This window comes from Maniola hyperantus, chromosome 16, assembly GCF_902806685.2.
Source record: "Maniola hyperantus chromosome 16, iAphHyp1.2, whole genome shotgun sequence".
Lineage (NCBI taxonomy): Eukaryota > Metazoa > Arthropoda > Insecta > Lepidoptera > Nymphalidae > Maniola > Maniola hyperantus.
In genome coordinates this window covers 7,831,876-7,846,450 of record NC_048551.1, presented here as the reverse complement: position 1 = coordinate 7,846,450, position 14,575 = coordinate 7,831,876, and the positions used below count along the sequence as shown (strand labels likewise).

Below are 14,575 nucleotides of genomic sequence, written 5' to 3'. Positions count from 1 at the left end.
AGAATGTACAGGTAGGTACCCTTTCATATGATACCCCACTTGGTATTTTCCTTTGAAAATACGAATTATTTGTTCATGAACACATTTTAATTGTTTTTTGTGATGTAACCACAGTTTCGGATTAATTGGTACTTGTGCTATAAGATCTATCAAGCTTCAAAGTTTCATGATTCTAGGTCAACGGGAAGTACCCTATAGATTTTCTTGACAGATAAGATGGACAGACGGACAGACAGACAACAAAGTGATCGTATAAGGGTTCCTTTTTTCCTTTTGAGGTACGGAACCCTGAACACAACATACAAGTAAAGACGAAGGATAACGGTAATATATATGACTTGTACATAAGGTGATTTTTCCATCATGATTGGACACCGTAACGAGGGGTACCGTTGTAATGGGGTAACTTCTAATAAGAAAACTTCTAATAGAACCTTTCATGTCTGACCTCGGGAATGATTCCACATTAATGAAGACCAAAAAGTCGACTTGCTATGATACGAAATAGGTATTACAGTAAGTCAAAGTATATATAAGAGTAAGTAATCCACTGTCATATTATAAACAAGCTTATGCTCGCGACTTCATCCGCGTAGACTACACAAATTTCAAACCCCTATTTCACCCCCTCAGGGGTTGAATTTAGGGGTTGGATGCCTACGTTATTATAGCTATCTGCATTCCAAATTTCAGCCCGATCCGTCCAGTAGTTTGAGCTGTGCGTTGATAGATCAGTCAGTCAGTCAGTCACCTTTTACTTAAATTTGAAAGTGTATCTGTCCATTTCTTTGTCTGTCAACAACCTTTTCAAGATCCATCCGTTCAACAAATGACGAAAGGTACTGCTATAGTTTGCAGGCTGAGCCGGACATAGTGTACTTTTATCCCGAAAAATCAAAGAGTTCCCATGGAGTTTTTCATAACCTAAACCCATGCTGACTAAGTCGTGAGCATCATCTAGTAACTTATTTGGCAATTCCACAAAATTTTACCGATTTTAGTACACAAAACTTAAAAGCAATATCATTTGTATCATCAAATGTTCCTATAAATACTTCAGGACGACTATTCGTATATTAAATCGACTAAGTACGTATGCAAACACAAACACCCTATTAATTCTTTAAATGCCCTGCTCACCCAAATTTTGCGAGTTATCCTACATTTTAATGGTACAGACATCAACATAAACCCGGCTAAGTAAATATAAGCAAAACGACCCACAGCAATGCAACTCAGTTATCAGCTACGCCCACTGATGGGAATCCTTGTTTGCATTATCTCAATTAAGTCTACGTTCTGTTTGCACGCCCGTCCCTGAACGCAGCACTTTGGAAATTTTGTTTGTTTCATAATGAACAACAAATCCAAACATAAAGCTTTGCATCCAGCAAGGCTATCCTACTATATATTTTTTCAACTAGCTAACCCGGCGAACTTCGTACCGGCTTATTTTTCTCTCCGTAAGAACCATCCTGGTACTTCAAGGAATATTATTATAAAAAAAGAATTAGCTAAATCGCGGTTCAGCTGTTTTCGAGATTTTCGATCAGCAATACATTCAGCGATTCATTTTTATATATTACTAGCTGATGCCCGCGACTTCGTCCGCGTGGAATTAGGTTTTTTAAAATCCCGTGGGAACTCTTTTATTTTCCAGGGTAAAAATAGCCTATGTCACTCTCCAGGTCTTTATCTATACCCATGCAAGAAATAACGTCAATCCGTTGCACCGTTGCGACGTGATTGAAGGACAAACCAACAAACCAACAAACCAATAAACCAACAAACAAACACACTTTCGCATTTATAATAAGGGTACTGATAGAAAGATAGTACTTACCTAAATTATTTTTCGTTCATTTTATTTACTCTATTTCATACAAAGCTTTAGCGGAATTCTCGATGGGATTACTCATACTGAACTATGTACTATTTATACAGTACGGTTCCAAAGTGTCAATAAGTAATCCCATCGAGTGCCTATTTCTTTTTGGTCGCATTCTTTATGTTTGAAGGTCGGGGTCATAAGTCAGTTTTTTCCCTGCGTTCTTATTAAGCCTTGTTGCACCTTGTTGTACGAATGTAATCTTAAAATGAAAGCAGCTCTTCGTAAATCTTACACTGACTTCTTCCACTGTGTTTGCTCCACAGCCTTTCTAATAATATTAGCTAGCATAACGCTTGTGTGTTGTTTTATCTAGCCGAACGAATGAGGTAACGAGCTAAAACAAGGAAGTAACTAGGTGATAGGCCACTTGATCATTTTGCTTCTAGCTTAATAAAAACTTAACATAAGTTTAAGGAGGCATAGATAGAAAATGCATATTATTTGCAAGAGGAGTATCTACTTCCCTTAAAAGTCTTGCTATCTACCACTATCACACATTATGTTTTGCAAAGCTTACAAAATATTTACTAAACATAATAAAATTTTCATTACGCTATATTTGGGACGCTATAATATTACTTGTGGTGGTGTAATGACTTAACGTTAAACCATTGCCATTGTACTAAATCAGTGGATAAAATTTGAATCTGATGAGTTTCCGATTTAAATTATTTTATATTTGTGGCATAATTAATAATTTATAATTCCGTGATATTTAATTGTGTGGTTAAATTGATGTGACCTTAAGCATCTATTTACATTAATTGTTAATTTCGACATTTGGAATGAATTTATTAGGTATATTATGAATTTTATAAAATAGCAGTATCCAGGATTACACACTCAAATTGGGTCGTATAAATGGAATTAATAATTAACGGCTGAAAATATTAGTATTTAAAATCTCATAGTTTTCTATAAATGAATATTTTAAATGTATGCTTTTATGCATGTTGATTTCAACTATTAATTATATTTAATTAATTGTACGTAAATAGCATCGCATTTAGATAGTTATATAATACTAGATGAACTTTGATTTTCCGGGATCAAAGTAGCCTATACTTACTATACAGTCTTCCTCGGGATATAAGCTATCTCTATACCTAATTTAATTCAAATTGGTTAAATGGATGAGTTGTGAAAAGCTAGCAGATAGACAGACAGACAGACACACTTTCGTATTTATAATATTACCTAGTATGGACATTCAAGAGAAACAAATATTTTTTAAATACCTAAGGAGAACTTAAAGGTACGGTTTTAAGTATCCAAAAGAAGAGAAAAAGATGTTTTGAACTAATATTGAATTTCAATGAAAAGAAAGTGCAAAGTATAATAAGATAGATCAGTAATTGAAATCAAACAGAGATTAGTCGTGATTGCGATGGAAATTGGAATTCATCACTTTTAACCCGACTTAGATAGCGATCTATGAATTGTAGATATTTCTCCACTGTAAACATATTAAATTATATAGCAATGAGAAACTTTAAACTGTGGCTTAACTAAATTAGCGATGGCGAAACGCAAAATGAAAGTGTCCAAAAGTCAGACATACTCATAGCTTGCTAGCTATAAGTATAAACGACTACCTTTTATCAATGTCATTCTATTATATATATATATATTCATATCATCTAGTGTTGTTATGTCACTTGTAGTTATGCATTTGATCCGTGAAAATCACAACGTGGGGGTGTTAATTGAAACCAAACAGAGATTTCCAATCGTTGACACTAGATCACATTGCAATCAAAGGGTTGGCTCCGCTCTTTTGTACAGGAACAGCTTCGCACCTATACTTAGTACGTACTTTTGAATTACTAAAATGCACAGGGTTTTCTAATAAACAATAATATAATTTTACCGGCAATTTTATTATCTATGCTTATATGTATATATTATAAATAAGAAAAATTTGTTTATTTGTTTGTAATCAATAACCTCTCAAACTCAAAGTACTGAACCAATTTTGATAATTCTTTCACCCTTAGGAAGCTACTTTGTTCAGAAGTAACATGAGCTATAAATTACATACTTAGGTAACGCGGACGAAGTCGCGGGCAAAAGCTAGTTTTTCATAATGCTAGGAAAATGGAAGAAAATGACAGTAGTACCCATGTAGTACCATATATGCAGACAAAGTATGTGAAAAAATCCATGCCTACTTTTCCGCTCGTGAAAATCAGCTAGATTTGTCCCTAGCCTTAAACAAAATATAGCACGTAAGGCTTTAAGTTCTTGAGTAAACTGCTTAACTACTCATACGTTGCCTGAATCCATCAATTCCTTCAGGTCTAGCATGGTGAAATAATAATGAAGCTAGTCAGAAATGCCTAGCACTGACCAATACTCGACGTTCCCTCGTCGCATGCCATGCATTCCCCGTCCGAGTATGAAATATGGAGACACGGCTATGTGACCTGAACTTCGAGTACAGCTATTATATAATGAGAAAATTCTAAAACTATAAGCCACGATCGTGATCGAAGGAGAAAGAATTTAAATTGTGCATAACGTGCACGTGAAATTACTACTCATAAAATACTTAATACCACACTATTTCCATTTTTTAACTGACGCAAAGTTGTACCTAATTGAAACTGTTTTTTAAAATAATTTGCTTAATTGAACGATAGATGTTGCAATTTTGTTGGAGCTGCGATTTTGTTTCTACCGATCTGCATTTTTAGTACCTACTTAGAAAGTTAGAACATAAGATTTACTACATTTGAGGATTTATATACCAGAGGAGGTTACTGGCAATTTTATAAAACACCTGATTCATTTTGAAAAAGATATCTGTTCTTTCCTCGGTTTTTGTATCCCAATAAATAAACCTTCAAAAATAAAGAAAATAATGCAGTTCGCAAATAAAAGCTAAAAGCTTACCTATGTGTAATCTCATAATGAAATAAGGTAAGCTTACGAACCTTTTCACGTATAATCTTGTTTAGGAGTTGGGAAATCAAAGGATTTATTTTTATGATACCTATTTTGCAGAAATTCAATCATTCAAATCCCATCCACAGTTAATGCAATCAAGTTATCAAAACGTCTCTAAGGCTATAAACGATTTCGAACGAGCAATCGATACAATCGAATACCGACGGTTGTCTGCATAATCGAATGCCTAAGTGCTGTTATTCCAACAATTCCCGCCCATCACCATGTCTATACAAATTGAAACATCATAAAATCCATGGAATGCCGTAATGGCCGCCCGCGTGTCAATGTATTGAATTTCAAAGATGATTAATGAGATTATTCGGATATCGGGCGAGGTTTCGTATTTACGTAATGGGAACAAGGACAATGAGATCTGGTATGTTCTATTTTCATACGTACTTCGTAGTTTTTAAACATTGTTGCCCTAATGTTATTAAGAATAGGTATAGTACGTGACAGGTCGAGATGGCACTCGGGGAGGGAACGCCCCGCACACCCGCCCATGTCTCGCGCTAACCCGGTGCGGGTGAGCGCGGCTGACGTGCGGGTGTGCGGGGCGTGCCCCCGCCTCACACCCTGATTGCTATATTAACCTGTCCCGTACTATACCTATGTTATTGACTAGTCGATCCGCCCCAGTTTCCTATACCTATACTATAGATAAATATGTATAGGTAAGAACATCCCGTGGCACATAACAAATTTCACAAACTCAGTGAAATTTAAAAAAATAAAAAGACATTTTTTTCCTCTGAAATCGAATCTGTCACTAAATAGGGAAGGATTGGATATATAATGCATTATATTTATAATATGTCGGTTGATAGTCAATTTATTACTAAGCTATTTACACAGATCGGCGTCGATTTGCTGTTGAGGAGTTCTGTCCCGCAGCTCCAAAACTATTCATCAGATCTTCACTAAATTTACATGAGCCCTACCTGAAAATACAATCTTTGTAAAAAGGAAAGAATAGTTGTCAAAAATGGTTCATATTTTACTATTAACTCCCAATACAAATTGATTTTAATCACTCAAAAATAAGTTTTATAAAGTCTATACCTCTCGCCTCGTAATTTGGATTGGATACATCAGGATAGTACGAGGTATCCCCCACAGACACCCATAAGACAGAAATAAGTTTCATGAACGTAGGTGTTATCATACTAATGGCTTCCCGGCTGCAGTTCTCCACACATTTAGAATTCATCCATTCGCTTAGGCCTCCAGGGTTTAGTCTGTTTTTTCAATCGTCACTAATAAACGAGTGCCTATAAGGAATGGTGGTAAATGAAATAATATTATAATGGAAAAATAGACTATGTATTTCAAAAAAATTGATTGCACTATGTACCTATAGAGATTTTTCTTATTCAGCTATTATTTACTTATCCATTGTTGCATACAGGCCTTCTCATGTATATGTCATTTTTCATGTTGCCGAGCAATTTGAGAGTATTTTTAAAGTCTAATAATTTTTCGTTTGCGTTAAAGTAATTTACTCGTAATATTATAAATCTAAAATACCTACTTATCTGTCGGTTTACGTCTTTACATGAGCACATTTTAAATTTTTTAATGATGTAACCACAAATTCACGGTTTTCGGATTTTTCCTTTACTTGTGCTATAAGATCTATCTACCTGGCAAATTTCATGATTATAAGTCCACGGGAAGCATCCTATAGGTTTTCTTAACAGACAAAACAGACGGACAGACAGACAGACAGACAACGAAGTGATCCAATAAGGGGTTTTTTTGAGGTATGGAACCCTAAAAATAATATCAAAGGTAAGTTCTAAGCTGTTTAAAATATCAGTAAAAACTAGTTTTATAACAGAAATGAAACTGCAAGACGGTTGCAAACTAATTATTTTAAAAATATGGTTGCGATCTTTCTTTCAGTGTTTTCCCACTTAAAACTTTTTAAGACACTTATTTTCTTTGTTGATATGAAAGGACTACTTAGCAACTTATTTCTTGAATGAAAGTTTTTAAAGTATGTAATTGATATTTCTAGAGAACTAGTCTAAATAGTAGAGACTTTTGCATGTCGAAATGTTTAATTTGAGTCAGTAGGTAGAAAAGGTAAGAAGTTACAAATAGGTATTTCCTCAATCACTTTTTTTGTTAATTTACTAGCTGATGCCTGCTACTTCATACGCGTGGATTTAGGTTTTTAAAAATTCCGCAGAAACTCCTTGGATTTTCCTAGATTAAAAGTAGCGTATATCACACTCCAAGTCTTATACTATATCCATCCAAAAAATTACCTTAATCCATTGTTTTGTTGATTGAAGGACAAACAAACATACTTTCGCATTCATAACATGGGTAGTGATCTCCCACAGGGGGCGACAGAGCATAAGGCAGGAGCATCTCCTACTTGTATTCATAAAATCATTTTATTTTTTTAGGTACCTACTAATAGCAATAAAGTGACACAAAACTAGTATTAATATCAAAAGTGTCAAAGCTTCCTCTTCACTATATTAGTATGATGAGTTGCATCCAAATTTATTACGTAGTCGTAACTCATATAACTGAATTCTTTTATGTAGGGAAAACTTAGGAACTCTGAAAATGGTTGAAAACGAACAATGGACCTTCGACAATGCCGGTCACGTTTTGTCGCCTTAAAAATACGACGCTTAAATCCATAAAGAACTCCAACAGTACTATTCTTGGCGATTTCTTTGAACAGTATTATAATATTAGATTTTTCCTACTCCCCATAACTAACTTCTTTGATTATTTCTTTTGCCGTTCCAAATAAGATCCGTTCAATTTATTTATAGCTTGGAATAAATTTGGATTGAGAGCGCCGTTGTCTAGTTGAATTTGAATATCAAACGAGTTCATAGGTTAACTGAGCTGGTCTCGAGGCATATTACAATTGGATTAAAATATAAAGGTGTTTATAGACGGCATAGTCTTTACCTGCTCCATCTTAACTCCTAGACAGCTATATGACTAATTCACACATTAAACCTCAAACTTGCACTACAAAGTGAGATTTTATTTTGATGTTCATTCACATACCATTAGGTACCTATATACAAATAAATAATGGCTGTCTGTAAATCCTAAATAAGTACTTTTAATTAAACTCTTAATAATAAATACTTAGATTGTTAATTACACGTTACGAAACCCAGACATCCATTTTTTGATTCTTAGACGTCTGTTTGTCCGGGTTAAACACATTTATGAGACTATCCAAGAAGTAATCTAGCTTGGCTATTCTTTTTTTATCTTGTATATATCCAAATGGCTATTTAACGATATTTATTAAAAACCTGAATCCACGCGAAGGTAGGTACAACTACACGAGCACAAACCATTAACTGATAAAGCATTTATGTAAATAAAAATGTATCAAGGAAACTATTGATAGATAAGTAAATTGATAATATCAAAATACTCGTTGGTCCCTTATCTTTGTTCTATTACTAAAATTATTTGAAACCGAGGCCGAATATTCGGATAATTTCATTAATCATCTTTGAAATTCATAAATTGACACCCGGGCGAACATTACTGAATTCCATAGATTTTATGATGTTTCAATTTGTATGGATATTGTGACAGGTGAGAATTGTTAGAATTACAGAGTTTAGAACTTTAGGAATTCAAATACCTACCTAATATCCAATCGTTTGGTCATATTCGTGTAGGTATAGTATATTCTGTTATTGCCAAATGTAAGTAAAACGTAGCGTAGCGAGTCTGCTAAAGTCCAAAAAATTGTTTTGCTTCTCAGATTATTTATATTTTGTTAATGATAAAAGTTGGTTCTTTCGGATCCCTATGCCAAATTTCAAACCGGTTAATCTGTAAAATGGCAACATACAGACAGAGAGACAGAAAAACATCGCATTTATCATTATGATCCAGTAATAAATTAATTACCAACAATTCAAAAAGGCTTAGCAATCAATTATAGTATGTTCCATTATCTTGTTCGATTCACGGTAGGTTCTGTGTTTGCTTTAAATTAATATGCCTAAAGGATGATCTATTCTACGTATAGAAAATATTATGTCATATCCTTAGTCGTATTTCGCAAACCCTATTTCACACTGTTCGCACATGACGTTGTATCTCATCAGATTACGCAGACGAAGAGAATATTTTTTCCCCCAAAAACAATAAGCTTAAACGAATATCATTTTCATATGAAAGAGATAGGTATTTGACACGAATATGGTACAAATCGCGACATCAATAATAAACTGGCTCAAGTCTGGATTTTATTTTATCTCCTTATTATAACGTACTACTTACTTCTTCATAATTCAATTTTAAACACGTATAAAAACAACCTCAATGTTAGTATGTTGTATGTAGGTACTACGCACAAGGAGGAATTTTTCGAACAAATAAATTTTTGCGGGCTGCACTCGTTCTAGCTTACAACACGTCCAGTGTCATACTTATTTTGACAACTATAGAGAACAAGATTTTTGTTTGAGCCCTTCTGTGGGTACTAATTTAGTTCAAAGTCTATAAATATTAAATTGATCCTAATTAGGTTTGCGCACATTATCCATACTTCCATATCCATGCTACTATACTAACATACCAATCTACTAATATACGACTATACTAATTCCACTAATATTATAAATGTGAAAGTGTGTCTGTCTGTATGCTAGCTTTTCACGGCCCAACAGTTCAACCGATGTCGTTGAAATCTTGTACAGTACCAGGTCCATAAATCATATTTTACCTATCCAGAAATCCACGACTATGCAACCATGTCAACATGGTTTTGTCAAATGGACTTTGAAGAAAGAAAACATTATTAGACTTTATAGTAACTTTAACTTTTAGTTTATTTTAATGAAAACTGACATTTTTAGGGTTCCGTACCTCAAAAGGAAAAACGGATCCCTTGTTGGATCACTTTGTTGTCTATCTGTCTGTCTGCTTGCCTGTCTGTCGGTCGGTCTGTCAAGAAACCTTCGGGGTACTTCCCGTTGACCTAGAACCATGAAATTTGCCATGTAGGTAGGTCTTATAGCAGACATTCGGGAAAAAATCTGAAAACCGTGAATTTGTGGTTACATCACACAAAAAAAATTGTGGTCATGAACTAATAATATTTTTTTTCAATTTTCGAAGTAAGATAACTATATCAAGTGGGGTATCATATATGAAAGGTTTTCATCAGTGCATTCTAAAACAGATTTTTATTTATTTTTATGCATCATAGTTTTTGAATTATCGTGCAAAATGTTGAAAAAACACGATTGTAGTATGGAACCCTCGTTACGCGAGCCTCACTCGCACTTGGCCGGTTTTTTTTAATCATATTTTAAGTATTTACCTGAGCGCTGAAAATAAGGAAAAGTATTTTTCGTTAATGTACGAATTTTGACTTGAGTCACTTTGTTATAGAGGTTGCGAGGCTTACCTACAGAGCGAAGTTAACTGACACGTCCTTATCTGCTTTATCCTATGCAGTTAATATCTTCTTTAGGTTTTTTTGTATTCCTATGTGATAATAATATCATCCTATGGCATCTAATAAGAATACAAGTAGAAAGATTTTTGGTCAAAGGTTAGAGTTTCATCATCATCATCATCATGATCAACGCATCACCGGCCCACTATTGAGAAGGGTTTAGGCCATGGTCTACCACGCTAGCCCAGTGTGGATTTGCAATCTTTTGACACACTTTCTTGTCACTTGTCACATCTTTTTTTTTTTTTTGAGAACAGCATCGCGGAGAACAGTTCTCAGGCATACAGGTTTCCCTGTATTTTTTTTTTTAAAGAATATTAGCCAATGATGACTAATACTCCCCTTTCCTCTCAAACTAAGCGTAAAGCTTGTGTTAGGAGTAGGTACGACAATAATTCAACGGATGGGGTTTGAACCGGTGACCGTTCCGATTTTCAGTCCGCTCCTCTAACCGTTGGATTACGTATTAGATTTAGATACTCTTTGAATGCTATTACTAATTACTTACTATGATTGTTGAAATAACACTTATGAATAGATGTACTTAAAAAGAACTCCGTATTTAGATTTATAAACCTTACGCGAATAAGAGATATAAAGTACCTACTTACCTATATTTGAAAAGTTACAATGGAAGACACTTCACCAACGAATTTGAAAAGTTTTCTTATCGACCTCCGCTTGTGGTGATTTCAAAAGTGTGAAAGCGTGTAGAAAAAAAGTATGGCCAATGAAAGGGGAAATCTCGCCGCCGACAGACGTTGCCGAAGGCTTTAGCTGTTATGTTAGGGTTGTCATACACTATAACGACTCTCCAACTGTTCAAAGTTTGCGTTGAATAGTAGCATTTTTATTATTTACTAGCTTATGCTCGCGACTTCGTCCGCGTGGACTACACAAATTTAAAACCCCTATTTCACCCCCTTAGTGGTTGGATTTTCAAAAATCCTTTCTTAGCGGATGCCTACGTCAGAACAGCTGCCCTACCGCGGTTGTTTGACAGCTACAATGTCACGATCGCAATCATCTCTGATTGGTTAATGCTCGCTCACTATTGGCCACAATGCATTGTTGCAACAAGAATCGCACAAATTCAGCCAATCAGAACAATTGAGATTGTAATAATGATTGATGCAGGTTTTAGACAATCGCCCTACAGATATCTGCATGCCAAATTTTAGCCTGATCCGTCCAGTAGTTTGAGCTGTGCGTTGATAGATCAGTTAGTCAGTCAGTTACCTTTTCCTTTTACATGTTTAGATTGACTAGCTTATGTCCGTGACTTCATCCGCGTGGATTACACCAAAATTTGAAACCCCTATTTTACTTCCTTAGGGGTTGAATTTTCAAAAATTCTTTCTTAGTGGATGTATAGGTGTGTCATAATAGCTATCGGCATGACAAACTTTATTCCAGTAGTCCGAGCTGTGTGTTCATAGATCAATCGGCCAGTCTGTCAGCCAATCACTCAGTTACTTTTTCCTTTTATATATTTGATTCATTTTGTACTGAAGAAGGTAAAAGAGAAAAAAGAAAAAAAAGATGGGTGTGATGCCTTGAGGAATTAATTAATATAGAATGTAATTAAGTAGTTAATGTCGATATTTACAATAATCTATATGGAGCTTTTATTAAACGACAATTTGGGCACCCAAATATATGGAGGTAATAAATAGGTCGTCATATAAATTGGTATTAAATTCATGTTTGTTCGGTTCAGTGTGCAACGACCTTTACCCACACTGGGGTCGGAATTAGGCCATCAGTCTGCAAAATCGATGCCTACCTTCTAGATTCATGAGCGCGAGTTGAATATAAAATAACTGTATTTTAGTGCTTTCCTCTGTGATTAATCGGCATGTAGGGGTGCAGAGGGTAGGTACACTCATAAAGATTTTGTACTGAATTTATTTTTAGAGTCGTTTATCCATTAACTTATTTATTTGCTAGATTATGCCCGGAACTTTGTCTGCGTGGATTTAGTTTTTTTTTTATATGTGGGTTTACCTGTATAAAAAGTAGACTATGTCCTTCCCCGGATACGACCTCTAAAATACCCGTCAGGTAAAGGGATAGCCCATGGAAAGGTAACCGACAGACAGACAGATACACTTTCTTTCGCATTTTTATTAAGTACTTATCTATAGATTTTTGATAAATTTCAACATTTAAGTCAAGTCAATATTATATTCAAGTTCAATATTTTATGCAAGTTGATATAGGTAGGTACACTTCTTGAATGTCAATAAGTACCTAGTTTATTTTTTCAAGTGAAATAGAAGTAAGGTAACGGTTAGATACCTACGTCAAAAACTTAAGCTAATTAGTACGTATTTATTTTTGTTCAGAATCTTGTTTTATACGTACCTACTAATCTAAGTAATTTTTGTATTCTGTCAAAGAATTTACCCAATTTTCTGCAGTGTGAAGTGCAAACGTAGTGAACAAAACAGGTTATGAGATACATCACATATGACGATCTGACATGTTTAACGTTTTTGCTACAAACTAATGGTTAGGATGAATGATTTCATATCAAACAGCAATAGACTAGGACTCATTATACAACGTTTTCCATTTCACTTGATAAACTAGGAATAGAGACGAATTAGTGCAAGGTAAGAGTTTTGAAAATATTACGCTAATTTAAATGGAAAATCTCTACACACCATGCTACCATGCCAGTAGCAAGAGCCACGCCAAACCAACGTTTAATTTAATAGTGACGCGTCAAAACAATTAATATTCACACATGCTGACTCTATTGTAATGTTTTTTCACAAGAGCGCGAAAAAAAGAAGGCTCTGTTGTTCAGAGGTGCGAACCGAGTCTCATATTACCCATAGACAAAACGATCCGACAGCAAAAACTTCCACGGACCACAGGTTATATGTAACCCTCTACCGATAAACAATTTTGAATGCTTCGCTGCAGTGATAAGGTTTATATTTCAAAGCTGAGAGTACGAGATTGGTCGTATTACGTTCAGCAAATATACTTTATCCTTGAAGACCCAGAATAGACAAAAGTCACCCCGCTGTGGTGGCAGTCCATTTAATATTCGACTTTATTTATGAAGAGGGAAGATTGACGTTTAAAGTTCATTTCGCTTTCATTTCCATTGGAAAATGTCATCGCAACAGAAATAGGCGTAAGTGAACGCGTCAAAGTGTAAAATGAGGGGTTTTGCGCCGTGTCAGTGAAAGTCATTAGGAATGGAATGGATGAAAATTGCGTGCATATTTACGTCTCTAAGTTAATATGAACGACGTGATGAAATGAAAATCCTTCGAAGTTTTCCGTTTTTATTATTCGAAAAAGCTCTTAAAGTGATTTTTTGTGCCATCCTCATACATTTTAATAATAATGAAAATGACTTTTACGTTTTGCATTCGCAAACAATTTTATCAGCGATGCAGTGTGCCTGTACAGGCACACTGCATAAACAACAATTGACGATTCACGCGTTGTGCGGTACAGTCGCATCAATAATAGTGGATTCGGCATACGGGCTTAATCAAGGCAGAAATGTAGTGGTGATATACAGAATGCAAAGCGGTGTACGAGCGAACAGAACGGGAGGCTAAATCAAAGACAACAATGGCGGTGCGGATTGTCTGCGTGGTGAGCACTGTGAGCAGTTCACGCCACTTTCGCTACTTTGTAGATTGTGGAGAGACGCCTGAGAGACCGTTTTGGAAATTAAACTGTACCGTCAGCGAAAATGTGTATAGTGAAAAGTGCCTAGTGGTTAGGACGTCCGCCTTCTAATCGGAGGTCGGGGGTTCGATCCCGGGCACGCGCCTCTAACTTTTCGGAATTATGTGCGTTTTAATTAATTAAATATCATTTGCTTTAACGGTGAAGGAAAACACTGTGAGGAAACCTGCATGCCTGAGAGTTCTCCATAATGTTCTCAAAGGTGTGTGAAGTACCAATCCCCACATGGCCAGCGTGGTAGACTATGGCCAAACCTTTCTCACTATGAGGAGACCCCGTGCTCTGTAGTGAGCCGGCGATGAGTTGATCATGATGATGATGATATTGAATGATACATCATACTCAAGCACTAGAGTTCTTAATAAGAGTTAAGAATTTAGAGCCTCAATAGCTCAACTGGTAAAGGAGTGGACTGAAAACCGAAAGGTCGACGGTTCAAACCCCGCCCGTTGCACTATTGTCGTACCTACTCCTAGCACAAGCTTCACGCTTAATTGGAGAGGAAAGAGGAGTATTAGTCATTTAACATGGCTAATATTCTT

General features: G+C 35.5%; 1 protein-coding gene across 3 annotated transcripts in view; it reads left to right on the top strand.

Moving 5' to 3' along the window:
• LOC117989611 (semaphorin-2A-like) overlaps positions 1-14,575 on the top strand; it is a 420,606-nt gene that overhangs the window by 173,257 nt on the left and 232,774 nt on the right. The gene's annotated exons all lie outside the window — the stretch shown is intronic.